Raw genomic sequence first — 1,104 nt, 5'->3', positions numbered from 1 at the left:
TCAGAGATCTACTTGAGGTACTCTGCATGGCAACCTGAAGCCAGCTGTTACCAAGCTACTTAAATAGAAGAAACAAGTTTCTTTCCCACAGGGAAGAAGAATGCAATACATTTTCCCTGGTTGTAATTCTACAGCATTATCAAATTTACTCACACATAGAACTTGTCTATTTAAACTTACTCATGGTTACTACTTAAAATTCTTAAATTTAGTGCTGTAGCACTAAATAGCAATTTCTTATGTGATCAAGCTGCCTTATACGGAGGACATAATATTTTGTATTATACAGTAATATACCCTTAAAAAAAAAAAAAAAAGAAATAAAATGAAAAAACCCAGCATGAATAGTTTGAGGTGGAGTAATATAAGTTTCGTTTTTGTACTTTTCAAGGCATTGATGCCAAAGGCTGCTTTATAGCTTACCCTTGGAGAGTTTTAGCCCTGGACACAAATTAGTCCTTTTTGCAGTCACAGGTTTGTATTAAAAGTGGCTTTTACGATGAAACAGGTAACAAACATGCTTTATACTGATCAGTCTTTACCAATGTTAATATTAAGCTTCATTAACTCCCTCCTACAGAGAGGGTAACAGTCTCAAACAAAACTACCTATTTCAAAGATATATAACAATCTCAAGTATACACTGTAAAATAAATAAACACCATTCATAAAGCTTGTCATTAGAGAATTATACAAATAGTCAGAAGGTGTTCATATTGATGTCTTCCTTTATCAAGCTGTGCTGTGGATTCAGAAATCTTACAGAGCTTTTGCACTCTAAGTGTGCAAGCACTCACAGAAAATAATTACCAGGCAATCATGTTCTAAAAGGTTTTTAACATAATTTTCCAATATTTTTAGCTGCTAAAGCACTAATAAACAGCATATAATTCCCATATTCTGTATCTAGTAAACATTCTTGACTGCTATGGTAGAACGGTCCTCCAATTCCCAAAAATTTGCATTTAATTTGAGGAAACAGAAGTTTGTTGTTTTGGTTTTGTTTTTCTTTTCCCACACTAATGTGCAACAGGTAGAACATGTGACTTATGAAACTTTTAAGTTGTCTTCAGCTATCAGGCTCTAAAACACTTTACAGCTCTC

The sequence above is a fragment of the Zonotrichia leucophrys genome, chromosome 2 (assembly GCF_028769735.1).
Source record: "Zonotrichia leucophrys gambelii isolate GWCS_2022_RI chromosome 2, RI_Zleu_2.0, whole genome shotgun sequence".
Lineage (NCBI taxonomy): Eukaryota > Metazoa > Chordata > Aves > Passeriformes > Passerellidae > Zonotrichia > Zonotrichia leucophrys.
The sequence above is the reverse complement of the archived record's forward strand: the minus strand, read 5'-3'. Positions refer to the sequence as shown.